Source organism: Dysidea avara, chromosome 6 (assembly GCF_963678975.1).
Source record: "Dysidea avara chromosome 6, odDysAvar1.4, whole genome shotgun sequence".
NCBI lineage: Eukaryota > Metazoa > Porifera > Demospongiae > Dictyoceratida > Dysideidae > Dysidea > Dysidea avara.
The window spans coordinates 31,483,636-31,511,339 of record NC_089277.1 but is presented as its reverse complement, the minus strand read 5'-3'; the positions used below and the strand labels follow the sequence as shown (position 1 = coordinate 31,511,339).

The following is a 27,704-nucleotide window of genomic DNA, read 5'->3' as shown; positions in this document are numbered from 1 at the left end:
TGGGTAGAGATGTGTGAAGCACACCTCCCAGCATGCAAAGCATGCTGGAACTAGGGGGGTCTGGGGGCATGCCCCCCCAAGGAAAAATTTTGAAAATAGATGCTAAAATACTGTAATTTGGAGACATTTCCACATAAAATTCATAATATTTTCTGCCTGTAAATATTTTATATACTGCCTTTGGATTGTAGGTATGGCTCTCTGAAGCATTTTGCTAATGGAAAAGTTTGGGTAGGTTACCGACAACCAAGTACATGATGCACCCCTCTCACAATTGTACAACACTGAATAGGTGCATGTTAGAATAACAATATTGAAAGTGGAAAATTTTGAAACTTGAACAATACAAGATTGAATCTGAGAGCATTTTCAATGGAAATTGTGTACCTGAATTAAGTATTGCCATACATACAAACTGCACAAGTAGATGAATGAAGCACTTTAAACAGACCAATGCACTTCATTGTATGCACAGGTGCAGGTAGATTTGGAAAAATTCCATAATAGAACTAACTACATGTTTCCAGTGAATGTTCTATTAGAGTAGTTAGCTGACTGCTCTATTAGAGTATCTCGATCTTGTACACCTCCAATGCTGATCCGAGTCCTTGTTGCATAAACTTTAGCATAAATCCACTGATAATACCTTGGAAAGATGTTTATAAGGTGGTTTTATGAGTATTTGTATTATTAGTGATCATATAATTATGCTAAGACAAAATTTCATTATAATACTAAGCATATTGATCAAGTACGGCCTAAATATGAAGGGGGGGGGGGGGCTTCAGCCCCCAAAGCCCCCCCCTGAATGCCTCATGCATGTTGGAGTTACCATTATAGCTAATAATTTTAGCTATACAAGGGTAGCTATAGCAACCTCTTCATTGACTCTGAATCATTAGCTATGCCACAATTTTACTCTTGATGTGCAATATACAAAATGTACTCAACACCATCTTAAGCACTGGAAGAATCACAGGAGTTTAATCGTATTGACAAGTCACATATTGTGGAGCTAAACTAAAGAAAAACTTCGCTGAAATACTTTGCATTCATGATAGCTATTACTGAAAAGTGGAGTTTTGAGTCACTCGGTCGCTGGTCTGATAGCTATAGTTCATAGCTAGTATGGTATAGTATAGCTTTTATCAGAGGCTATGAAAATGCAGTGAAATCATATTTTCACAGGGTATTCATTATGAATTCATAGGCGGCGGAAAGGGGGGGGGCTAGGGGGCTAAAGCCCCTCCTCAGAATGATATCACACCGAAATTATCTTTCTTGGAGTGGGGCTGAAAACCGTGATAAAGATCGAGATACTCTAATAGAGCAGTCACTCTAATAAAGTAGTCAGTGTGTACGAGCTATGTAAGGATTTTTATGTAGTTTATCAGCTAGAAATGGTTGCTGGTGAGGTGGAAAGCTCTTGTCAGTTGGTTGTGACCTTTTTTTTTTTTTTTTTTTTTTTCGGTCTCACCGTACCAAAGTATAGAAATAAGTCTGGGTCAGCCCAGTCCCCCCTCATATCAACTACTTGCTCCGCCGCTGATTATGATAACTGAAAATTCGTTTGAAAATTAGCTATCAATCAAAACCAATGAAAAAGTAATGATTTTTTTTTTTTTTTTGATAGACTAACCGGCTATAATTTTCAAAATAGCCTTGCCATACCTATTTTCATTGCATGAGTTTCATGATTATTATTAATCACTGCATTTTCATAAAGCTAGCAACAGAACTTCCAAAGGTTGTTCATTGGTTCAAGCATATGGTTTAAGTCAGCTCCAATGGTGTCACGTGCTGGCACGTGCTGGTACGTGCGCATCAATCTTCTGATTGATTCAAACTCGGATCCAAAGCGAACTGTGGCCTGTCGCGTTGCATTTTCTTGTGGAATATGTGCTTCGTATCAGGTAAGATCACTTGTGTGCTTGTAGCTATATGTCGCTATATTGCTGGTGTTTGTTTTGCGTATTGGTGCTGATCAATCTTCGCGATATTTTTAAGGGTCTGGTAATGTTTATAACTCGCACGAGCTAGTGATAACTCACGAGATTTCATTGTTAGCAGTGTTGTGACATTTTCTTGATATATTCCATATAGTACCTACCACGCTGCATGAGTGCAAAGCCGTTCGTCAACTAGTGGATTACTCTCATTGACATAGTAAGTCTCAGTAACATAAGAAGTTGTTTGTCTATCCATAGTTTCTAGCAATGTTGCTGGAGGATCAAGTAGTTGCTTATTTGTTTAATGCTGTCAAATTTATTTGGCTCTTATGTTCACAAGTTGTTATGTACAATCTGTGTGTAACTGTACATGTGTGCCTACGTTTGTCTGTATCTTGTGAATTAAATGTCTTTGCTTAGTATGTATGTTTAATACTTTATAGATATTTTCATGAGAAGTCAGACCAATAATGCAGCAGACATTAGCTAGGCCAGTAGCTGATGTACTTGCAAGATGTTATAGCTGGAGAAGCTTCTACTAATAGTCAAGGTTGTGTGTGTGTGTGTGTGTGTGTGTGTGTGTGTGTGTGTGTGTGTGTGTGTGTGTGTGTGTGTGTGTGTGTGTGTGTGTGTGTGTGTGTGTGTGTGTGTGTGTGTGTGTGTGTGTGTGTGTGTGTGTGTGTGTGTGTGTGTGTGTGTGCACATGTGTGCACTAGTGTACATGTGTAGCTGTAACATGGGTTTCCAGGGATACAAATGCCAGCCATCTGTTCACATCTCACTCAGTGGGTGAAGGTTCAGGTGGGATCTCTCCTCACCTGAGACATGGTATAGCCTCCTGATGGTTGAGCCCCAGGGGAATTTTCCTGTGCTCACTTGTGTCCCACTGCTGGTTCACTGGGTAGACACAGTAGTCAAAGGATTTGCTTTGCCTCGTGTGCGTGTGTGTGTGTGTGTGTGTGTCTTCACCTGTGAGGCATGGTACAGCATTCTATATCCTCAATGTTGAGTTACGATTGTTCAGGCATCTAGTATAATACTAGTGTACCAAGGGGGAGTACAGTAGGACATGACATTATGGTAATTGTGTGACGTGTACATGTTATACATTTTTCCACAGTGTTTTGGTTTTAGTAAACCATGTTGTATTGTCAGATATGTTGAGCTCTATTTAGCTGACAATACTGCAGTGAACTGCACTGTAACAATAGAGCATTGTTTAGAATAAATCTTAGTTATTATTGGAATTCGATTGAATTATGTAACATGCTGGTGTACAGTAGAGTTATGAAAAGAATGTTAATTTATTTATGAAAGTTCCTCTCAAACAACCCAACTGTTATGTATAGGAAAAACCCTTAACTAACTAAACTAATCCTGTTGGTTGTTTTACAACCAGAAATAGACTATATGAGCACTTACCAATGGCCTGATCACTGAAAATGAAGTAGTTTGAACATTCAAGATAAAATTAATGATCCATAAGACATGCAATTATATAATGTTTGGTTGAAACGTGTGTGTGTGTGTGTGTGTGTGTGTGTGTGTGTGTGTGTGTGTGTGTGTGTGTGTGTGTGTGTGTGTGTGTGTGTGTGTGTGTGTGTGTGTGTGTGTGTGTGTGTGTGTGTGTGTGTGTGTGTGTGTGTGTGTGTGTGTGTGTGTGTGTGTGTGTGTGTGCGTGCGTGCGTATGTTCGTGCATAGTCTTTATACTATAGAGTATTTTCTACAAGGTAGCTGTATGTGTACTTTGGTAGAGTTCACTGTATTGACACTTTGGAAAATTCCAGTAGAAACTTGTACTGATCACATTTATTGACTGGCTACACTGCTTCAGTGCTGTCAGTAGCTTCAACTTTATCATCAAATATGTTGAACTGCTTAACAAACAAGTGGTACGCATCACTTGTTACTGTTCACTGTTATTTGGTGCACACAATCACTATTTGGTGCACACAATCACGAGTTGGTGCTTGGCCCAGATGTTAGACTTGTTAGCATTCATACATAATAGTTAGGACTCTATGATGTCAGTGTTGTCATGACAACATGTCTTTCTTTAGGATGGTGTGATATACCAGAAGTACAACAATAGAGAAGAAATAAGGATATCACTATTTGGTGAGTATCTAAATGTCTGTTTGTGTTGTGTTTGTATTGCATACATGTGTACGCTGTGTGTGTTGTGTATTTGCATTGTGCATGCGTACGTGTTTGTGTATGTCTATGTGTAGTGTGAAGGATAGTTAGTCTTTGGTGGCATGTACTTTTGGCAGAAAATGCAAACCTAAATTTTACTGTTTTGTATAGGACATTACCTTATAAGGAATGACACAGGATGTGGTTATTGATGGTATTATGGCTTCATTGTTGCCATATTTAGTAGTGTTATTCCAGTCATGTACAGAAATTAGCCAATCAGATTACTTGTGTACATGTTAGTCTCATAAGAGACCCTGTTCATTAGGACCGTCTCCTCTGAGCTAAGACCATTTGTTCTCATACCATTACACTATACGTTGCTATGCTCTTACTAGACAAATGCTAACAGCATCGTGGGGCGAGCCTGAGTGTATATATTTGAAGCATTGATGGCAGAAACAATGTAAGGAATTCTGGAATTGCAGAGTTCATAATATTTTATGGAGGAGAGTGTCTAAGAATCAATATAGCCCGTGCAAAATCACTATGACACATCTGCAAAGCTTTCATTGATGGTATGATAGTTGTTGATATAAAGGTCAAGTCTTTGATCTGAGAGTATTCTACTTAACTACCATTTTTCACGTCATTGCGGCTCTTCGACGCCGCATAAATTCACGGTTTCTATGCCTTCTCCTTTCTGCCTCTTCAGGAGTTTCTGCATCCTTTCTGAGCCTGTACTGCTCCCTCCTATGTCGAAGACATTCCTCCGTATCCATTCAATAGTTACACGTGGCTCACTCACATGGCATAACAGTAATCTACACCAATAACTCTCGTGATATGAACCATTACACATACCAAATATGGCTAAGCAGTAGTCTACGCCATTAACTTCCGTGAAATGAACCATTACACATACCAAATAAATAATCTAACCATTACACATACCAAATATGGCTAAGCAGTAATCTATGCCATTAACTCCTCCGTGAAATGAACCATTACACATGCCATATATGGCTAAGCAGTAATCTATGCGTTAAGTCGACTACACGCACTTGTATGGACTACGCACACCGTATATGGAGAATGGTCTGGAAGCACGTGTAAGGTATCCGCTTTATATCGTAATTTATTGTAAACGTGTCCATTACACCGCTGACTCCCTAGTGTGGGGCTCGCTCAGGCTCGCCCCAATTAGCCTACCAATTGGCTATGCATTACAAGTTACAGATATTCCATTGGGTACTGAAATATGACCTGCTATGTGATGAAGTGTAGTTAGTGATGTCCACATGTCATGTGGCTGATTGTATATAGTGTAGAATATGTGGGATAATGGTCTCTACCCTGAAGGAGTTACCTGTACTGACTCTTATCACCTCAGTAATGCACAAGTGTCTCAGTGTTTCTGTGGGTGTGTATACAGCAACCAAAGCCTTCACATGTGCTCTCTCTGTGTTTTAGTGTTGTATCGATAATCTGGTCGGGTATCGGTTTAACCATATATTGGTAAGATTTTTTGTATATCGGAATCGGATCGGATCAAAGTTTTAAAGTTGGCCGATATGATATAATCACGTGATATTTGTGCATGCGTGTTATTTCGATTGTTCTTGAAACAAACAAAAGAAAATGGTGAAGAAACGCTCCGTCATTTGGGAGTTTTTTGTGGTGGATGAAGACACAAAATATGCAGTTTGTAATACTTTCCAGGCGAAGGTTTCAAAGGGAGGGAGCAGTACAAAGTTGTATACAACTACAAACTTAGTGAGCCATCTCACTAAACACCCGGACGTAAATACACAAAATAGTGAAGGTAAAGCTGCCAAAGAAACTCCACCTCGGAAAGAAACAAGTAAAAGAAAAATCGAGCACCAACTCTCCCTACAGGAAGTGCAAGAACTATCGAAGCCTTGGGACATAAATGACACCAGATCTCAGCGTGTGCACAAGAGAATTGGTGAGAAGTTAGCAGTAGATTGCCAGCCGTTACTGATGGTTGAAGATGTTGGTTTCAAAAGAGTCATACAAACTTTGGAACCTCACTACAAATGTCCAAGCCGTAAGTATTTTACAGATACAATTGTACCTAAGATTTCTACTGGCATGAAAGAAGTGTGTAAGCTGATTGGTACAGCCAAGTACATAAGTTTCACCACAGATGTATGGAGCAGTAGCGTTAGTATAATTTCTTTACTAAGTTTAACTGCACACTGGGTTGATGATACATTTGTTAAGGTTTCTGCAGTCCTGCATGCACAGACAGTGTGTGGAAGAATCTCATACTGGTGAGCACATTGCAGCACAAATGGAGTGGATGCTTCAAAACTGGGAGATACCTCGTGATAAAGTGCATATAGTTATAAGTGACAATGCAAGCAATATGGTTAAAGCCATGAATGATGCCTCTTTTTCACATTTTGGGTGCTTTGCACATTCTCTGCAACTTGTAATAAAAGATGGGCTGTTTGTACAAAGGACCATAAATGATATACTTGCAATATGCTGAAACATAGTGGGACACTTTCATCGCTCTTCAGTTGCCAACCGCAATCTAAAAAGAATATAGGAAAGTTGAAGTATACCTCAACATAAGCTCAAATTAGATATCACTACTAGATGGAATTCCACTTTATATATGTTTCAATCTGTCTTGGAACAAAAAATGTTGCTGGCAGCCTACTGTGCAGAAAGTGGCACTATCCAGCAGCTTACACCCTATCAGCTGGAATTGATGAAGAAATGTGTCAATATTTTGAGCCCCATAGAAGAAATTACATGTTCTATATCAGCTGAATTGGCTCCAATATCCATTGTCATTCCATACATAAGGATACTGACCAAAGCACTTGAGAAGAATGAAAATGACAGTGGCATCCGTACAATGAAGGGGGAATTACTGAAATCTCTAAAGTCTCGGTTTGCAGGGATTGAAGAAAGAAAAGAATTGGCCTTGGCTACTTTATAGGATCCCAGGTTCAAAGATAATTTTTTTTCGGGTAATATCATCAAGGCTACAGCCAAGGAGATTCTGTTGAGGAAATGAGCAGATTTAGTGATCCCACAAGAGAAAGTGATGAGCCTGGTCCTAGCCAACCAAAGAGAATGTGTCCACTTAAAAGTGTAGTCTTACTTGATGTAATCTCAGAAATAATTACTGACTCCACTGGTGACATTCCTGCTACCACAACAGAAGTAGAGAAATTCTTATCTGAATTATAAGACCGGAAACCCTTACACATGGTGGGGCCAAAACAATAAACGGCTTCCTGTACTGTCAAAGTTAGCACAGCATTACTTGTGTCCACCAGCAACTTCTGTTCCATCAGAACGATTGTTTTCATCAGCAAGTATGATGATGTCTTTACAGTGGAACATCTCATATCTGGTCCTCTATTTTCAGCCCAAATTAATTAAGTGGCTTGAGTCTATTGACAATAATGAAGTTTGGGTGAGATGAAACACAAGGAGGGAGCCTAAAGGTTGTTGTTTACCAGTTATTATTAAGCGATTTGTTTATACTACTAGTAACTACCAGTTTGACTTGGTTGCTAGGTGATAATCAACCCAGGAGAGTGACCATGAATACTCTGAAGTGAATTCCTCTAAATTGTTTAGCACTAACTGATAGCAATAACAACATGTATTTAAATTTGTGTGTAATTCTTAGTTGTGGACATCTCTGGGATATGTACTGAGTTTTGTATCATTGTTTGAATTGCCGTAACAATGGCGTGAGGCATGAGCATGATCGTAGGCTTCCAGGTTTTCCCTGCAACTGCATGCAGTCAAGCACGTCATTACACTCATTCAACAATAGCAGTATATACCAGATTGTTCAAATAAGAGAGGTACTGTCACAGTGACTCAGACACTGATAGCTCATGCCTCCATGACATATTCTCCCTACAAGATGTTATATGTCACACACCATTGTATGATTATATTCTCCTCATACATTACTGGAGTATTAGTGTATATCAATTACCTGGGATCCACTGTGTGAATATTTGTACATGTGTTAGTATTTTGGTAGTATATAACTTAATGTTTATTAATAGCAATGATCAAGAAGACATTACAAGGCCAGATACTATGATGTGGGCTGGAGAGGACAGCTGCTGCAGACAAGTTACATCATCTTGGTCAACAAGCTGAACTACAGATCCAACAAGAAATAAACAAATCATCTTAGTCATATAGCATTGCTTTTGAAGTGTCCACTGATGGTAAGTGTGTATATTGTATAGTGTATGTAGTACAGGATGTGACATGTGTAGTACAGGATGTGACATGTGTAGTATGTGTCTATGTATGACCTTCAATTAAGGTTGACAATGTGTAAACATGTTGTGCAGAAAAAATGAGCTTCAAAAAATCTGTGTGGTGCCATAGACAATGATGTGAAAATCCTATGCATTGTTTAATTTGTGAGAACATTATTACTTAAGAGAAACAAGCCAAAGGTAGATTCTAAGAAAGCCACATCTATCTAAGGTAGCATATAGCAGGATTTTATTGTGAGGACATAGTTGGTTTGTAGTAAGGTTTTTAGCACTTGTAAGACCATCGTTGTGTTGGAACATTTGCCAACTTTCTTGTTTATGTACACAACAGCTTGTTTATTATTATATATTAGCTTCATTCCCCTACACAACAGGTGTTTCACTGAGCAGCGAAAAGAGCTTCCCTGTTCCCAGCCAACTTCAAGTGCCTACATAAATTCATCATGGATACAGGGAAACACATCTATTTCTAACTAAATTTCATTACTTTCCATCTAGTACGTGAACACTTATTTCAGTGAACAATAAATTTGCACTGGAAATTTAATGTCCAGGATTCTGCCCAGGAATTCCTGAGTTGTGGCCTAAAGTTAACTGATATGCTTTGTGTTACATTAGAGTATATTGCATGTACTTCAGTGATATTTGTAAGAGTTGTACTAGTCGGATTTATGAAGGTACTGGTCAGATTTTAGAGGTACTGGTCTCTCTTGACCACTTCCAACCACTGTGTGGAGAACTCTGTGTGATACAAATTTGTCACTTCATGAGATTGAATGTTGCAGATTAGGTGTTGCATGGTTTCATTGGTGCATGTAAATTTGTCCACAATAAAAACCTGCTACATAGTAGCCCTGAACTGTGGTCTAGTATATTAATTCCAGCCTCGTGTGTAGTGGGGTTTAGTGGCTGGGAAGAAATAGCTTGACATCTAAGTGGACAGACCACATTTCAAAGGAAATATGGTTAATTGTACATAGTTTTGGTTGCATGCTCACCTTATGACTAGATGCCACACTGAAACTTTGCTTCACAGCTCTCTAGCTGATTAAAGGACAAAGGCATAATATTTTGGTCCCACCAGGGGAAGGCAGTAATAGCCGTTGATATTGAGAGGATTGATGTGCGCAATTCTTTGAAACATTGATGCCCATATATTCTGTAAACTTTAGTGCACGGACTTGAAATATGGTTTAACGGATTTGCCACATCATGGCCAGCAAGATGGCAGCTAGTTTTTGTAGTCCCATCTGCTGCGAACTTATAGATGGTTTTGCATGGCAGAAAGTTCCAAGGCTGCTGGCAAAGCTCAGGTCACTGGACGAGGGTGACCATCTTTGAAAAGGTTCGCCAGATCGATTCTATCTAAGAAACTTGTAGCAAAGGTGAGCGATATAGACAATACATGGTTAAAACTAACAATATAGCAACCTGGAAATGCTTTTTAGGATTTTCTCAGGGGCCAACGGGATAATTATATAATTATTAAGCTTTTTGCCACATTTAAAAAAAACGTTTATTGTAATGTCCATGCTGAAAACCTTCAGATATCAATATCGGTATCGGGATCTGTAAGTTTTGCAGCCAATATATCGGTTAGCGGTATAATGGAAAACTTCCATATCGGTGTACCTCTACAATGTATGAGTACCCTAGCTACAATACATGCTTTTACCTCGAAATAAATGATAATTATAATGGTGACAGTAATTTATTCTTACCACATAACACTTGCAATTTTTGTTCAATCACTAAATGATGTCAACCTTGTTATGCTACAATCTGTGTGTTTCTGTACATATGTGCTTACATGTATCTTTATCTTGTGTGCCTGTTATACTAACATTAATATTTCATTGTTGTAAATGCTGTACATGTCATTATACAGATTCTTCACAATGATGCTAAAAGATGTGTACAATATAGCCAAAGAAGATACAATGTATCTATTACTATGATGTCATCACTATACAGCCAGTGCAGCAGGTTAGAGTCACACCGAGATGTTGTTATGGACAGAGAGGCTCTACTAATAGTTGAGGTGTGTGTGTGTGTTGGCATTTGTTGTTTCCTTGAGCAAGAAGCTCACATTGCTCCAGTATACTCAGCTGTTTACATAAATGGGGACTAGATGGCAACCTGGTGGCCTGGAGTCAACTGGAGAAGTAGCCCACATAGCTACAACATCAATGGGTAGAAAGCAAATGCCAACTGTCCATGTCTCGCATGGTTGGTGAAGGTCCAGATGGGACTTTGAGTGCTCACACTTCACCTGTGAGACACGGCACAGCCTTGTGTGGGTTACTGGTCATTACTACTTCAAGGATTTTATGAGAGAAATATCAACACAATGATCTAAACTCCCATTTTTTACATGGTACAGGTGTATTTACAACGTAATTCACACTACAGGCTAAGGTGGTCAAGATTGGTCAATTGTCAGCACTAAATCATGACCATCTAGGTCCTTAGTTATAGCACAACAAAAATTACTGTATTGGTGTCATGTCTGGGCTATGTAGCAGTGTATTTCGAGACAAAACTGTGGACCTGGGGATTTGATAACATTCACTTAATGCAATATAGTAAAGGATTAAGCCATCAAGATGAATTCACAAGGTACCTGGTGAGATAGAGATATGTCAAACCTGGCCACACAAACATTGTCCCATACATTAAATTAATAGTTCATGTTACACCCTGTATATGGTATACTATTTAGAGGAGGTGTATGTAATGGGCTTGTTTCAGGCAGTTGCTAAGTCAGTACAAGAAGTTATCTATGTAAATTACTTAGACTTAATGCACAAGGAAGGTTCTGTGTACATGGTTTGGAAAATATAGGGTTGTAGTGTTCCACTAACTATCTGGTCATTATTGAAGTGGAAGTGATATTTGTTACCGTATAGCGGGAAATTTTCAAAAGGTTAAATTTTCGAAAAAGAGTGCTTGATTGGAAATTCGAAAAAATATTTTCAAAACAATGCCTCTTTATCCTGCCACACTCTAGATAATTAATTCACGGAGGAAGCTAACAGTGGTTGTGTTGATCACACACATAGCTAGAATTTACTGCTTTGATTGTTCAGTATAGCTAGATAAACTGGCTTTGATAAAATTTCGTCTAGCTACCCTTGGGTCTTCCTTCGTAGGTTGAACCATGTTGTTTGGTGGACTTCGCCTCAGTGGCCTGCGGATCGAGCTTTGGATTGAGCCATAGCTAAGTACATGGCGTTTTTCAGCCCATATAGATGTTTGCTGATAATTATAGTATTTCCTAGTAATTTCTGGTTTCTCGAGCTCTTATAGGCTTCAAGACTCGTGGTGTCACTCGTGCTCGCTCATATGCACGCATGTGGTAGCTATAGCTATATGGCTAGCTACTTGTGTGTGGCCCAGTGCCTAACTGTAATACATTAGGCCTATAGCTAACTGATATTAGTAGAAACTATGCATGCGTACACTTGCAAAAATCATTTATATATACCTAGCTAAACTTTCTTTGATTGTCACTTCATAGCCAGGATGTACTATAGCAAGTATTTTTGAATTTTTCGGAAACTTAACCTTTCGAAAATATCCTGCTATATGATATATTATCAGTTATGAATTAAGCTACTCCTACACTTATTAGTAGCCACTTATCATCATCAAAGTCATCCATAGTCTGGGCTTAACAGTGTGGTCAGATCCTAGTCTCTGTGTTGTGCTTATCAGTTGCTTATAGTATCTGATCAATAAATTCTGCATAGAGAGTAGGGTCTGGCCATGTGAGACTACATAACAGGCTGGCAATAGTGTTGAATGTAACTCTAGCACATAACAGGTACAGGCATTGTTTGTAAAACAGATTTGCATGAAAAAGATAGAGGTACTCTAATAGAACAGTCACTACATAGTATCCTAGTCCAACAATCACAACATCTACTAAAACATAACACACAAGTAGCAAACACAGGTGTATTTTCTGGCATTTGAATGCAATGGATTAGACAGAAAATAAGCTCCCACGTTATTACTGATAGTGTTGCGTCATGTCTGCACGTGACGCCTAGTATAAAAAGTGTGTTGTGGTGTGTTATAATTCACTCTAGGCCACGTGTCTTGAAACAGGTTTGACCCACCCACCCTCCCCTGTGAATTTCTTAACTCACATCAGATAACCGGAGCGGACAGACGGAGAACTTTTGACTTTAAGATATACATGCACAAGAGTGGAGCTTTTTGTTTGTTTTTTTCCTGTACAGTCAAAAAAAAAAGGCCGGCAGGTTTTTCCTCGAGTTTCCTTGGGCTGGGTGCTCAAAATTTTTTTGTTGAGCTTATTTTTATTTTGCTAGCCCCCACTTCATTACTCATGCAGTTTTTTTCTGTAATGCAAGATCTGATTAAGTAGTAGTTAGTTGTTGTAAAGGATTTGTATGTATGTATGCTATGGTCAATCATTCTTAATAGCCAACCTTCTGGGTGTGTGTGGGTATAGTATGGTGTGGGGGTAACTATGTACAAGTAAACATGAAATTATATGGTGGCAATTATCAGTATCTTTATTGAAATGTAATGCTGGTTGTATATTTTTAATTGAAATTTTTACTACCTACATAACTGGCAGCCAGGGCTGCCCACAGGATAGGTGGGGAGGGAAAATGGGGCATTTTGCCCTGGGCCCCCATCAAGGGCCCCTGAATAACTTTAAAAGATTGATATACTCTAATAGAGCAGTCACAATTTCAGAGGAGCAGTGTAGCAAGCTTATAAATAAGGAGATATGGTTGGTGAGGGGTAGTGATTGTCATTGTCAGCATGTAATGACCTTTTGTCTTCGACTTACAGCTAGGCTGAAGTTGTGATTCAGAGTAGAACCCTCCTTGTCCCTGGGGCCCCACTTTAACTCTTTGCCCTGGGCCTGCTGGCAGCTTGGTTTCTGACATGATGTCGCAACGCGTATAGTTTTGCATAATTGAATTGAATTCTAATCATGATTAAAAACTAATGTACTAGCTACTGTAGATGCCAAAGTCGATTGCATTTACTACTAGTGACTAAGAATACAGTGAAGAAACACATGTACCTGAAATTATGATCAGAATTTATTCTAAATAATGCACTATTGCAAAATTCACCGTAATATCATTAGGACTTATTCGGGGCTTAGTATACACCTGTATAAAGTGATTTCTACACTAGTGAAGTACAATTTCCAAAATAAACACAGTGCTAAACTTCATGGCTTACTAGAGTTAAGCTCTGGGAAAATGTACAGTATGGGTACGTCACGCAATCATCGTGACGTTATGTCCTACCTCCTATAAGGCTGCAGGCTTGAGTTTGATGTAGCTTCAGTCTGAGATGTGCCTTTTTGCCAGCCATAGCAGTTCCATCTTCTTTTTTGTCTACCAATATAAACACACATTACAATTATCACTTTAAACTGAGTAACCTTTTTATTTTATACCATTACACTAGTGGCAATAACAAGGACCTGGAGGAATCTACAGAGATATTCTATGATACTCCGGCCAAGCCAACATCTCCATGGTCTTTTCCAACGATTTTGTGTTATTATAAAGTTGATGTCTCCAGACCATTAAGTAAAAAATTTGATGATGTGGGGAACTACATAACATTTGATGGAGTTGTAACTTGGTAAGCTGTTCTGTGTTAGTGTGTATATTAAGAGGTGTAGTTTTACTTTTATGACATAAAGTGCAATAAATTTTTGACTGTGTCGGTAATCTCCAGTCCTACATTTTACCACTTTCTTACATATGTTACAATTCTCCTTGTAGCTGTTTTCAGTATAACACCAGCCAGACAGAACGTCACTGGTTCCAGGTAGAACTTCACTGGTTTCTTAATTGTTTATGAAGAGAACATCAGAACAATAGAAAGATCTTACTGGTGAGTGTTCATTAGATTATTTCCTTTGCACATAAATGTTGAGGTTTAGTCAATGTCAGGAAAAGTTCAACACCTCATTATCAATATCAAATATTGTAACATGTGAATTACATGTCATACTGTATGTGTCTCACAGATCTTCCTAAATGACATTCCTAGCTATAAGAAGGAAGTGCTCAATTATGCATACCTCCTGTAAATGTTACAAATAATAAATATTATGCTATTAGAATTTCAGTTGTCTAGCTTTATTGATGTCTCAGTTGTATAGTCTTTTTGTACTGTTCAAGTAATGGGTTTTCAAAGTTCAGCCTTTTAGTGTAGACTACCGATTATTGAATGATAACCATTTATCAAACTTAACACACTGAAGGAGCTATGCAATAGGCATACATCGATAAAAGCTAAAAAGTATTGAAATAAGGGAGGTCATCTACACCTGCTGATATACTGGTGGACATCCAATCCTTATTTATATAATAATGTTATTCCATATCTCATGAGTGGTGACATGTTATTATCCACACTGTTATCTAACACACAGGGTACTTAGATGAGGTCAAGTCAGGGACCTGATGATATAGGGTAACATTTGATGGAGATGTGTACCTTGGTAAGCTGTTCTGTGTTTGTGTGTAGAAGTTTAGTTTGGCAGTCTATGACATAATTTTATTGCAGTGTTAGATTTTTTGACAGTGCCAATTCCAGTCTGGTATTTTACTGCTTCTAATGTTACAATTCTCCTTGTAGGTAATTTCAGTATAACACCTGCCTGGAATATTATACCTCAAACACTTACAGGGTGGAGAGTAAAGAATTGTGTTTTATCAGAATATCTTAGTGGTGAGTATTAATTAGAGTATCTTCTGTGTACACACATGTTGTAGTGTTTGCATGTGGATTGGTCACATGTCAAGAAAAGTTCAACCCAACACCTCAGTGTTTTCAATATCAACGATAACTGATCTGATAAGTGTAGCTATTTATATTGGAGGAACCAAATTAGGATGTTTAACTTTATTTTAACTGAAGATGGACAATTTGTTACCAACATAATGTGAAGTCACTGAATTGTATGTCATGTTGTGTTTCACAAACCTGACATTCCTAGCTATGTAAGTAACAAGTGGTCAATTATGCATACAGTGGAACTTCTCTTATCCGGGCAGTCTGGTACATACTACTGTCCGTATCTCAGAAATGTCTGTAACTAAGAAATGCAGGCTAATATGCTGAAGTAACTGTTTTAATGGCAGCAATGTTGTTACTGCTATCAGTTTGCACTTTACAGTTTAGTGGGTAGAGAAGAAGTCACTATAGACCATTCATGGTCATTCCCCTGGGTTATAAAAATGTATTATCACCTAGCAACCAAATGGTAGTTATCATTAGTAGAATAAACAAGCCACTTAGTAGGTAAACACTAAACAGCAACCTTTAGGCTTCCTCCTTGTGCTAGTCTGGCGTAGCCGACCCGCGCGTGTAGCGCGAAGGTTTGGTGACAGCCACATTCAGTACCTGTGCAGGTGGAATGCAATTAAATTTGAAAATACGAACGAAAAATGTGGACAATTTCCGGTAACAGAGCGTGACAGCTACTGTACTTGCACTTGATGTGACGTCTATTTCCTTAGCAAACCCTTACATTTGTGCTGGTTGTGGAAAAGACATAAGAAGCTCGCCATGAATCGGGAATAACATCATAGAATGTTAATTGGTCACTAAGCGATCTGATTGGACGTACCAGTTTTCGTAAGGCTGGCACAGGTACTGAATGCGGCTGTCACCAGACCCTCGTGCTATGCGCGGGGGTCAGCTACGCCAGACTACTTTCATCTAACCCAAGCTTGATAGACTACAAGCCAGAGCTCTGGATAAGGGAGGTTCCACTGTACAATACTTCCTCACAGAAGTTGATATTATGCTACTTGAATACCAGTTGCCTAGTAACCTGGATAGATTGAATTCCTTCTTTTTTTTCTTTCTTCCAAATACTGTAATGGCAGGTTGCGTCTATCCCTGCTAGGATTATCCCAGGATTATCCCAGGATTATCCACCTGTAATGAATGATGCAATGGACACTTGGGATTGTATCCCTATTTGTGATAGAATATATTTCCCACCAGTATCAAATGGTATGTTGAGATTGGCAGAATAACCCTCACTGAAATACCATTTTGTTGATCATCTCATCAAGTACTGTAGCCTACATAGTTTAGTATTATCAGTGTCCCAGTTTTACCCTTGTAACTTTAAAATAAAATAATACTGACCATCAGAACCACAACTGACTAGGTGATTCACTACGATACTTTTTATGTCCATAGTGGTGTCACTAGCCTATGATGTCACTGTTGTCATGACAACATGTCTTACTCTAGGATGGCACCATGTACCATAAGTACAAGAGTAGAGAAGAAATGAGGATATTACTTATTGGTGAGTATTTGTGTGTTTGTGTTGCATAAAATGTGTACACTTTACGCTTGTTGCGTGTATGTTAGGTTTGGAACGAATGTACAAATACATCCTCCGAAGCTTCTTTTCAAAATGTTACCGAAGCTTCGAAGCTTTGTTGCAAATGTCATGTCAACTATTAACGACCACAATTGATGGTTCTTAGGGTGTACACTGTAGCACAAATTCCTACACTTTGCTATAGCTCCAGTATAACCATTGTTTAAGCTACAATTACATCAAAAAATATGTAAATGGTAGCTTCCACAATGAGTGGAAGCCGAGCACTATTTCCTTCCTGTTTACAATGCGAGAACTATTAATCCCGAATACCACAGCCATCTGTCCTATTGCAAATTAATCCGACAACCATAGCAACTGTTACTAGGCAACAGAAATTAGATGAATATGATCATCTTTATGATCAAGCAATGTTGTCTTTACACTCTAGTAATGATATCTGATGGCTGTTGTGACTGAAATCCAGCACAGCACATGATGTGATATTGTCACGGGTGTATCTAACCAGTTTAGACACCTACCTGTGGGTATCTATTGGATTTTAAATACCTCATTAATGACTAAACTTCAAAGCATACTATGTGTGCCATAGTCTAATTGTTGATGTACTTTACTGGAATAACACTACTAAATATGGCAATAATGAAGCAATAAAATTATCAACAACCATCGTCATTCTTTATAAGGTACTGTCCAAAATGAATCTATCAAACAGTAAAATAGCAGGGTTTGTATTTTCTGCCAACCAAAGACACATACACACACATGCTCGCATGCACGCGTGTGCACTCCTCACACACACATACGCTCACAAGCATGTAAACGTGCACGCACTCACACACAATATACACACACTCACATACACACTACACCTACTACACATGCATGCAATTAACGCATGCACACACACACACATACACTAGGACACATACACTAGGGTTGAGACAAATAGTTCGAAGCTTCGAAGCTTCGTTCGGTCTCATAACATTCGGATGCTGTTTTACCCCACCAAAGCAGTGTGGTGTGTTTCTATTAGAAGTAAATGTCCGACTTGACAACTATTGTTACCATAGTGATAGATGCCCCAAGGTATAACACAATATGGTTGCTTAGCAACGGTTGCTAGGTAACCGAAAACTCGTTTTGAGACCATAGCAACGGTTGCCAGGCAACGGTTGCTAAGTGTGATTGGTCTTTTGCAGTGGTTATTTTTGAATTTCTGTTGCCTAGTAACAGTTGCTATGGTTGTCAGATTAATTTGCAATAGGACAGATGGCTGTGGTATTCGAGATTAATAATTCTTGCATTGTAAACAGGAAGGAAATAGTGCTCGGCTTCGCCTCGCACTATTTTACTCCTTCCTGTTTACAATGCTCGCACTATTAATCCCGAATACCACAGCCATCCGTCCTATTACATATACTAATATTGTGGTATAACCGGTATATACCATTATACCTCTACCAGGACTCAACCCAGATTATTAACCTAGAGGGGGCAAAGTAAGTCGCTTTGGATTCTAGGGGGGTCTGGATACATGCTCCCCCAGGAAAATTTTGAATATTTAGGTGTAACAATTTTGGTGAAATTTTACTGTGATGCCATTGAATATTGACCATTGGATTATACAACTTTGGGATCAATTAAACCTTTCCATTTCTCAAGGCTTTAGGTATAAACCTAGGAAGGGCAATAGCTAACCAGGGGGGCCTGTGCCCCCCTAGATTAACCCCTGCTCTACTGCTAGATCCAGATATAAAAGTACAGTACAGTTTCTAAACATTTTTTATATACTCAAGACATGCTTGTGTTTGCAAACTGATTGCAGTATGATATTATTGTTATATGAACACTTTTCATACAAATAGTGAAGCTTTAAAGAATGTTTTGTTTATTCCACGGTATTGCAGTGTTTAGAAATTAGATGGTACGAAAACAGATACCATGGTTTAACTAAAAACTCGGTATATTTCGCAGCACTGGTATAGTTAGTGATATCACGTGGCTGGTTTTAGTGTGTGTGTGTGTGTGTGTTATGTGTGTGTGTGGCATGTGTGCATTGTGTGTGTGTGGCATGTGTGTGTTGTGTGTGTGTGTGTTATGTGTGTGGCATGTGTGTGTTGTGTGTGTGTGGCATGTGTGTGTTGTGTGTGTGTGTTATGTGTGTGTGTGTTATGTGTGTGTTGTGTGTGTGTGTTATGTGTGTGTTGTGTGTGTGTGTTATGTGTGTGTTGTGTGTGTGTGTTATGTGTGGCATGTGTGTGTTGTGTGTGTGTGTTATGTGTGTGTGTTATGTGTGTGTGTGGCATGTGTGTGTTGTGTGTGTGTGGCATGTGCTTACATGCATGCGTTTGTGTGTCCTTGTGTGTTTGTCACTTCATTATATTATATTATATGATTCCTATGCTTTCACACTCACTCACACACCAGTGTTTCATGCCTTCATAATATATTCTGCCTACACCATTACTACCTTGCTGGTATGATTCCTAGTAGTTGTTGTTCACTAATGCTCTAGTTTCACACGGCTGTTTGTCAGTTTGTACCTGTCCTAGTGTAGTGTTGGCATTAAATGGCCAGGTAATGGTCTTGTTTCTACCTATCATTGCGTCTTCATTAGCAATGTAACACCAGGAGCTTATAAGTGCCGGAGGCACAAATACAACACTCGAAGGCACTTGTAAGCTCCTGGAAACACACATTTACACTAAATTATACAAGATACATCTGCACGTGCATGTTAGCACACACACTATCACAACAGTGACAACGCGTACACATGGATGCACACACACGCACTACACACTACACACACTTGTACATTGTGTATGATATAGTGCAGCATAGGTGCAGCATAGGTGTAGCAAGCACCTCATGGTTGGGAGGCCAGACAATGGTAAAGACAAAATACAAGCTGGGCATGCTAAACTTGGAATATGGAGCATGTCCCTCCAGGAAACATTTTGAAAATCAGCTCCAGCTCTCTGAGATTGAATTTCAGTGTATTTTTAGCAGTAAAATCATGTTTGAAACATTCCAGCAGTGTATTCTTACTTGTGTAAGTCACAACCACTAAGAAATTAATTTTAGAGGTGCTTGTCACAATCGTTGATCTGAAGCCTTTAAATAGCTAATCAAATTATTGGGGGACATGCTCCCCCCAACCCACCACTTCCTATGCCTATGTGCAGTACATCTGTGATGAATGTAGGGAAATATAAAATTATTTGAGTGTACTTTTCCAGTTACAAAACCTAAGAAGAAGTTGGAATCAAATAATGATCTATTCCAGGGACAACTTCAACTTTGCAGTACATAGTAATTAAGATCAGATGAAAGACTCTGGGAGCAACAACCACCTGAACTGGAGAGGCAATGTTAAGAAGTTAAGAGGGAACAGACACAACTTGTTGAACAATACAAACTATTAGATAAACAGCAACATGAAAGAGAACTATTTAAAAAGTCAGAGGGAGATCACCATCAACATAAGAAGGTAAAATATGACCATATAAGGGTTCCTATTTGTATATACATTGTATACAAATATTATGAATCTCTTTATGTCTGGCCAGCTGCTATAAGCATAATCCAAAATAACTGGGTACTATATTGTCTTGATATGTGGCCTGGCTTAAATATAATCATTACTGTGGTTGACCACCAGTTCCTGTCATTTGCAAATGAATATAATCATGTTGCATAAATACAGATCATCTCAGTATTTAATGAGATTACCAAGCTCTATTATTACAAGTCTTGATACAAAATGACTAGTCGTTCATTTTTTCAAGATACGACTGTCGAATTTCGGATGGACAAGCAGTAGTACAATTGTGCGGAAGCCAGTTTTTAATACTTGCTTCCACCTGGCAGTGGTGAATTAAAAAGAGAAGAAAAAAAACTGTTTCAAATTTTTGTGTGACATGGGTAGAATTAATGCGTAAACTAAATACCTGATAGAAAAGGTAGCTCCACACTATGGTAGATAATCAGGTGAATAGTGTCTAACAGCAAATTCAGTCCCACAGGGCCAAGCACGAAGAAAGAGCTCACTCTGAAGGGCTAAATTTGTAACTTGCACTACAAGAGAGTCCCTGTTTGTTGTAAACAGTAGAGAACAAAATGCTTAATAGATTTCTGTTGGTACAAGGTGCTTTATGGTGACAACTTGGTTGTTTTAGGCCCTGTGAATTTCATGGTGAAGCCATACAAAACAGTTAATTATTAGAAACTATGGCTACGTAAATGGGACCATGTGTCCTATAGGTTCCATTATTAGTAAGAGTTTATAAACCCTTGGTATTATGATATCTAGTGTTCGTAATATAAAATGAGAGGAGAGTGTCCTACTGCAGTATAGACTGTATTCTAAATGACGTCACAAAATAAAATGGCTACGGCTATTTGGGGTATTCTAACATTTTCGAGTGAGAGTTCCAATGGGGCTTAATAAGATTCAGATCGCTATTCAATCCTGGAAGACCTAAAACTAACAGGTACAGTTATAAGGGTGTAAAATCTATTCTCTAATGCCGGGTTAGAAATTTTCAGCTGGTTTTCAAAGTCTAGAAGAAAAACTATTGTTTCTTTCCTGTAATAACCAAACCTGGTAATTTTGCCTCGATATCTAGTTTGTTAGCCTCTATATCAATCTTTGAAATCTCGATCGCCATTGGTGATAATACTCGAAAATATAAGAATCCCCCAAATAGAAAATTCATGTGACATCATTTGGAATACGGTCTATAGCCTGTACAAACGTAAATCTCAAAGTTATGATGCAATACCTATAGTCACTTTCAATGTGCTAGTTGGTCAGGGATGTACTCAGCATTAAGTTTCGCTGACTGTTGTAGTTATGACTTCAATAAGCAGTCCACTGATGACATTGTCAATGCTCCTTAACACTTTATGTGTTGACATGATATCCTAAAGTAATCAAGGTTTTACTGTATTACTTTGAGGTTCACATTTATACAGGCTATACTGCAGTAGGACACTCTCCTCTCTTTTTATACTATGAACTCTTGATGATATGGACCATATATATATGTACATCAACCATAGTAGTGTGTAGATATGTACATCATGTTTAACTGACTGTTAATATTACAGGTCAGTCTTGATCCAGTCCTCAACATTATCAAGGATCAATGTTATCATCAAGGTTTCAGCAACAGCCTTAATGATAGATGATAGTTACAAGTTTCTAGAACATCAGACACTGTTGAGTTCACACCCTCGAGCTCACACTGAGACTCACGTACTATGTACTGTATGTGATTGTGTGTAGACATTTTGTGTATGATATAATGTGGTTTAGTGGATGTAATGACTGACTGTATATAATTAATGTGTAATGTAATTATTGTGATCTTGTAATGATTATTAATTACGTGGCTTGCTTAATACATAAATTAGAGCTTGTATGTGTTAGAGTAGAACTTTCCATCTGGATCTACTGTTGTTTGTTACCGTTTTACAAGTTTGGATCTACTGTTGTTGTAATTGGCAACCCTTTATGGCTTATGGTGATGATTTTATTAAGAGGGTAATGAATTTCGACCATCCACAGTTCCCAGGGAAACTTTGGGAGTAATTCTTAAACAATACCATTTTAATTTAGCTACTAAGTTTTTAAGGTGAAAATACTTTATTGTGAATTAGGGCCTACGTGTAAAAGATGCGAAAAAAAATTTCCCTCAGAAAACAACTACAGGTGTACTGTGTAGATGAAAATCTGTCTATATATTACAGGAATTTCTGACTACTTCCATTTCAAGATCTTAAGGAGCTGCTTTACTTGTGCAGGTCGTAGCTATGGGAACGAGCAGAGAAATGGGGGTGGAGCAGTTCCCCCACTTTTAAAGTGGGAGGGGCAGTGCCCCCCTTACTTTTCCAATACCCAGTTGCCAAAGTAAAGCAATTATTATATTTAAATATCAAAAATTTCCTGTGAGGCCCAGACTCCCTAATATTGTGCTAGTGTGCTTTGCACACAAAGTTATAAAACACTTTGTAACTTACAGCCACCCAACGTGACTTGCCCCACACTTCTGTGTACCGTATAGCCTAAATATTTCAAGGGGAATTTTTTTTGGGGGGTTTACAAACAATTTTTATCCTTGAAATATTTAAACCTCCATACATGGGAGAAAATTACCAACATTGCAAAAATTACCAACATTGCACAACCTCAAAAATTTTGCCCCTCAAAATAATTAGGCTATACAGTACTATAATTATATTTAGAGGTGCTTGTATTATCATGAATCTACACATGTATAATTACACAGGTATGTCACTTACTACTTCAGTTATCACAGAAGTTTCTTTGTGGTGGTTTGTGAAGGATGTGGTTTACTATGGCTGCTCATTTTGTGGTTTACTAATAGTCAAACATGTTGTGACAATTAATAATCAGTGACTTATTATTATGGAAAATTATTCTGTGGGTCCTTAACTGTTACTAGTACATGTAGCAGCTATACATACATGAAGCTTATGCTGATGGAACAAATCAGCCCATTTAGAAAAACAAAGTTTGTTTCCATGTCACTGTGTGTTCATATAACTGATAGCTTCTCATTCTCTTCTCTACCATCTGTAGTTATGGTATGTTATACTCTTGGTAGACAATCAGTCCCCACTTATCGATAGCTGCAACAGCAAAATCAAGTATGGCACACAGATAGATCTATACCATAAATCTGGAAAATTTTCAGCATAGAAAATTTTTTCGTAGTAAAATTCTGTTGCAAAATATTTTTGTCACTTTCATATGTGACAAAAAAAAGTTTGATAGAATAAAGTTAATGTCCTGTAATTTATTATCAACTCATATTTATTGTAGTGCATGCATCCACTGTCGTTTCTGGCAATACATGTAAAGGATGAGTGGCATAAACAGTGGATAGTAGCTAATTTGTCAATTATTTGTATGTGCAAATTTTTCATATTAACTAATAATTTGTCGTTTTAATTTTCGTTGATACAGCTAGCAATGGAAATTTTGATGACAATTTTTTCTTGATTTACAATATGACACAGTACAGTATAGTAGTTTACCTGATGAGCTAACTCAAGCACTATTACCATACCAACCTACTAAGCTACTTGTCAGCACAGGAGGATCATATAGAAGAGCTGTCTTCTGTACATGATTAGTCCCCATTTCTCCATACCACCAACAGTGCAAAGTCTGTTATGGCAAACAGGTCTGCAAACATAACACATGCAAGTGAAATATAATTAATTACATACAACGGCCAAATTGAACTAAAAATAATGCAAAATTGCAGGGCCAATGAGGCCATCATGTTTGATATCACATTTTAAATCCTACCACATACATACATATCAACTGCTGGCCAGCTGTGTCTGGCAAACTTTTAACACAACAGATAGCCTTAGAATGCACCATCCTAAGTATAGAGGTGATTAATGCAATGCATATAAACAGTATAGTCCTCATTATTTGCTTCCACTTGTGAGTGGTAAACTCTTAAACCTTGTATACACTGAAGTGCAAGACAGTTGTCAAAGATTTGTCTATATACGAGAAGAAGTGGTTTTGGAGTATATTAATCCTTTTCTCATTTTGTGGAAATTTGCACAGAAGAGTAATTTTGCCTACTATTATTAGCATTATGCATGATGCTTACAAGTGTCTATTGCTGCACCAGTAAAATAAAAGGAATTTGTTTTATACTCACACTTGATAATCTTTGTAGTAGTATAATATAATTCCCAATTCCAATTCTTATGAAAACAGTAGTATTGGCCCAATACCAATACTAGATTCCAATACCAATACTAGATTGTAAACAAAGTGATGGTAATGGTATGCACTTTGAACATTTGTGGCATTTCAATATTGAAAAGTTATGCACAAATGTCCATAACACACAACTTCTTGTACAGTGGTAATAGCTAATTGGGGTGAGCCCCACAATAATAATGATGTGGATGGCTGTGATGGATTGGTGTTGCTTGCTTGGAATTGAAGTGTATACCAAAATATTTAATATTATAAGCCATCTAACTGCTAACCAACCAATATACATCACAACCACTAAGTTGTCTAAGCGATAACCATGTCTACCTGTGAACTGTAAACTCTAGCCATTGTTGCCTCTAGGCCCAGGCCTATTATTCTCAAAATAATTTATGTTTTTGAGCAGTGCTAAGAATCAAGTTTATTATGCTTTCAACTCAAGGTTATACTCGAGAAATGACTTTTATTACAGTAGCTACATTAGTGTTTCCTGACTGATGTATTAGAGTAAGTGACTGCTCTATTAGAGCATCTTGATCATACTTTTACGAAGTGTGAATAACCAACCAAGAAATGGCTAAAAAAGCAAATCAACCAATCAAGATGTCCGCAAAAGGGATGATAAAGCACCTCTGAAAGCTAACTTTTACCATACACGAGAATTTACTAGTATTTTGCAGTAGACTATCAAGAATCAAGGCTCTTTTATAGGTGAAATCAAGTGATCAAGACAAAAATAATTTCGGCAATCAAAATTCTCAGTGATTCCGGTTGCAAGTGTATCAACTGGCGGTATGGAAGTGACTACCACTTGCCATATGAAGATGGGCATGTGTATAATTGCATGGTAAAGGTGGCCTACTTGCCTATTGTATGGGCATGGGGGCTGTTGCAATTTGTTGTGTCTGCCTATAATAATGTGCAGATAGTGTGGATGTAAAGACCAAGTTTAAAGGTTTTTCTGTCTCCTAGGCTGGCAGGCTGAGATCTACCCTCGTCGCCTAAGCCCTCGCCTAAGCCTGAACCCCTTTGAAATTTCTAGATCCGCCATTGATTTAATAAGTACAAAGAGTTGAAAACAGCCAGCTATGCAAAAAATATACACGAATATACATAAATTTACCGGTACAACTGTAATTTAAATCAAGTGAACATGTAGCTATCTTGCGTAACTAACCTGGCGCCGCACAAGTAATATCATAGAACCTCCCCAGGAACCTCCATCATCACATCCATCTCGAGATGCATCGCCTACCCTTTCGGTAAATCACGTGAAATTCATCGCGGGACGTGGCGCGTAGCTAAAAGCAACTCTCCTTCCGCTGCTTATGCTTCATACAACATGGCGAAAAGAGAGGTTAGATTTTTAAGTAACTCTAATATAGTAAATGTTTGTACAGTATTTGTGCAAGGCCACTTGTAGCCTGCGTGTACAAAAATATGTGTAGCTCAATATATTCACTGGTAAAAGACCTCCAGAATCATTCTATTGATCATACGTTTCCACATATGTCAAATGTAAGGAGTTGTCACTATAGCTTATGACTGTACTTAGGTAGGTCAATGGTCATGCAAGGCAATGAAATCATTCTACATACATTACTTGTGGGCCGGATAAATTCAAAACCCACAATCAAAAACTATATGTGAGTTTGCAGGAATTATATTGCAACTCACAAGAAGTAAGAATCTCCAATAAGATCTTTCAAAGTTCCAGCAGATAACAAGTTGCTATGATTGTAATGATGTTTCTTCATAGCTGTTGGGAAGACACACCAAGAAATTAGCTGGTATTTGACCGGACCTGTGAAAATACTATAGGGTGGGCACAAACTACATCCTGCCACACAACCAGTCATATCTTAGTATATAGAATATTTGCATTCTGTAACTTGTATCAAATAGCCATTTAAACATTTAATAAGGGCCGGCAGAAGAGTACATGAGCATAGCATGATATAATTAAACGTTTTGAGTAATGGAAGTTTGAAAATGTAGGAAAATTTTATGCTACACATGCCCTATTTTTGCAAGCCCACACTTGTTATGGTACAAGTGCCAGTACACATTGGAAAATAAGGAATAAAGCAGTCAAACACTGAAACATTTAAAGTCAAGGTGGATTTTTACCCAGTCAAGACCTTAACTGTAGTTGCAGATCAACTTGCCTATGTCACATGTGTTGCTATTGGCTATGTGAAGTTAAATTAAATGTCTATTAACTTCAAGGAGGGCATGCAGTCCACCTCAGGTTAATGATTAAGTTAAATGTTCAAGAAAACCAGCACCATAAATCTGATAAGAATCTGATAAGAATCTGAACTAAAATAATTAAATTACATCATTCTATGGAATGGTGGAGTTTCTGACTCAACCAAAAAAACACAGTACAGTAAATTTTGGACTAATTTTACCTTCTCTATACATACTCACTACCTAGTGATGTAGCTAGACTTTTGCCATATGCCAGAGTGGACAGTCATGCAACACACATACACATGTATGGACATTTTAAAAATGTGTTATACATCACTACATACTTTGCCTACACTGCTGACTAATATAACTTACTTTATGTCAACGCTGCATGTGTCTTAATATCCAACTAGGAAGAATCTTGAATTAAAGCACAAGGCATTTAACTATAGTGTTCAATCATGTGATGACTGCACTGGCCACTAAAGTTTTTTGCCTACAAACAAACAAGAAAGAAAATAATATTGCTAACTGAACAACCAGTACCTACTTCATATCGTTTGAACTGTCAATAAGCAGTATCCACACTACTAGACTGGTGCACATGTGTCTAATACTTCTAGGCTACTTCACTCTGATCCCACACTGATACATAACACAATTGTGGCGGTGCTTTAACTGGTTTAAAGTGCTTTCTGGTCATCTTAATTTGGAGTGTTCATTTTGTATCCATTAAATATTTGTCCATGAAAGTGTTTTACAACACATTAAGACTTGTGTGTAGGAAACGTACAGCACTCAGTGAGTGTCTTGAGGCAAACACAACACTTGGTTTCACCTCATATATACCAGTGGCGGTGGAAGGTGGGGGCTAGAGAGGCTGGAACCCCCCACAACTTTCAGATGAGAGAGGCAGAGTTCCTCTAATAATTACCTTGTGTAACATTATGAGTGTATCACGTGATTAAAT

The 27,704-nt window shown here is 38.1% G+C and overlaps 2 long non-coding RNA genes across 13 annotated transcripts; one reads left to right on the top strand and one right to left on the bottom strand.

The window, feature by feature from the left end:
• The first annotated feature begins 1,787 nt into the window (after positions 1 to 1,787).
• LOC136257935 (uncharacterized) lies at positions 1,788 to 23,199 on the top strand. Of its 11 annotated transcripts, XR_010702324.1 has the most exons (15): positions 1,788 to 1,913; positions 2,104 to 2,166; positions 2,393 to 2,499; positions 4,011 to 4,068; positions 8,157 to 8,324; positions 10,270 to 10,422; positions 10,481 to 11,000; positions 13,845 to 14,024; positions 14,168 to 14,279; positions 14,824 to 14,892; positions 15,030 to 15,122; positions 16,662 to 16,719; positions 20,004 to 20,254; positions 21,877 to 22,678; positions 23,058 to 23,199. It is a non-coding gene; the product is annotated as an uncharacterized lncRNA (long non-coding RNA). The 11 variants fall into 11 exon arrangements; XR_010702322.1 differs by having other exon boundaries at positions 10,270 to 11,000; XR_010702323.1 differs by having other exon boundaries at positions 10,270 to 11,007.
• LOC136257958 (uncharacterized) lies at positions 13,476 to 25,952 on the bottom strand. 2 transcript variants are annotated; one of them, XR_010702461.1, is made up of 4 exons: positions 25,716 to 25,952; positions 23,830 to 23,980; positions 23,071 to 23,421; positions 13,484 to 13,771 (listed from the first exon to the last, which is right to left on the bottom strand). It is a non-coding gene; the product is annotated as an uncharacterized lncRNA (long non-coding RNA). The 2 variants fall into 2 exon arrangements; XR_010702460.1 differs by having other exon boundaries at positions 13,476 to 13,771; positions 23,071 to 23,980.
• Between the last annotated feature and the right edge of the window lie 1,752 nt (positions 25,953 to 27,704).